The sequence below is a fragment of the Rutidosis leptorrhynchoides genome, chromosome 11, assembly GCF_046630445.1.
Source record: "Rutidosis leptorrhynchoides isolate AG116_Rl617_1_P2 chromosome 11, CSIRO_AGI_Rlap_v1, whole genome shotgun sequence".
Taxonomy (NCBI): Eukaryota; Viridiplantae; Streptophyta; class Magnoliopsida; order Asterales; family Asteraceae; genus Rutidosis; species Rutidosis leptorrhynchoides.
In genome coordinates this window covers 53,197,293-53,198,861 of record NC_092343.1, presented here as the reverse complement: position 1 = coordinate 53,198,861, position 1,569 = coordinate 53,197,293, and positions in this window count along the sequence as shown.

The following is a 1,569-nucleotide window of genomic DNA, read 5'->3' as shown; positions in this document are numbered from 1 at the left end:
TAATATAACACTAATCTATATATATATATATATATATATATATATATATATATATATATATATATATATATATATATATATATATATATATATATATTATATATATATATTTATTTATATTATACTACGGAGTATTATTATTATTATGTTATTTTTACTCGCAGAATTCGTGACCTTTTATAGGGATTTCTGATTTTTCAAACTCCGCGAGTCGTGGAGTTTTTGGCCTTCAAACTCCGCGAGTCGTGGTACACGGACAGAGCTCCGACTTTAAAACCCGTAAAAATAAATTTTACATAACCCAAACTAATCTAATATAACACTAATCTATACTATATATATATATATATATATATATATATATATATATATATATATATATATATATATATATATATATATATATATATATATTATATATATATATTTATTTATATTATACTACGGAGTATTATTATTATTATGTTATTTTTACTCGCAGAATTCGTGACCTTTTATAGGGATTTTTGATTTTTCAAACTCCGCGAGTCGTGGAGTTTTTGGCCTTCAAACTCCGCGAGTCGTGGAGTTTGATTTTCCAGCTCACAAACTTTTGGCTCCTAGCTTGTCGACATAATAAATATATAAATATAAAATATAAATAATTAATATAATTATTTATATATTATATTATATTCTTGTGCATAGTAGACTTGTAATTTTTGGTCCATTGCGTTGGGCGTTGATAGTTGGCTCAGGTACCGGTTCCGGATTTTCGAACGTTGATAATGCTAAAAACGAACATATATTTCATAGCATTATTCCCCAAGAAAGACAAGATTTTAGTTGGTATTGTTCGATTTACAAGCAATATTCGTTTAAATATTAAAAAGTGAAGACAAAAGGCAGATTCGACAAATTGAAGACAAAAAGGTCCAAAGAGCTAAAAAGTACAAGATACAACTAAAAAGGTTCAAAATATTGATGAGGAACGTCTCAAAATGACAAGAGTACAAGTTACAAGACGCAAAGTACACGATATAAAATAATACGCGAAGACGTCCGAAAATCCGGAACCGGGACCTGAGCCAAGAAGAAACGCCCGACGCAACGGACCAAAAATATCTAGTCTACTATGCACAAGAATATAATATAATATATATATAATTATATATAATTATATATTATATTATATATTATTATTATATATATTATATTACGTCGGCAAGAAGAAAACAAAGCAATTTGGCTGGATCCAGGGTGGCCATGCGACTCGCATGGCCAGAAGCACAAAATCCATGCGAGTCGCATGGAGTGAAAATGTTGGTCAGGTCCTATATAAAGCCAGTTTTCTGCCGAGTTTTACACACATAATTTTAATCTCTCTCAATATATACGATATATATATATATATAATTTATATTTTAATTTTAATTTTAATTTTAATTCTAATAATAAGGGTATGTTAGCGAATGTTGTAAGGGTGTAAGTCGAAATTCTGTCCGTGTAACGCTACGCTATTTTTAATCATTGTAAGTTATGTTCAACCTTTTTATATTAATGTCTCGTAGCTAAGTTATTATTATGCTT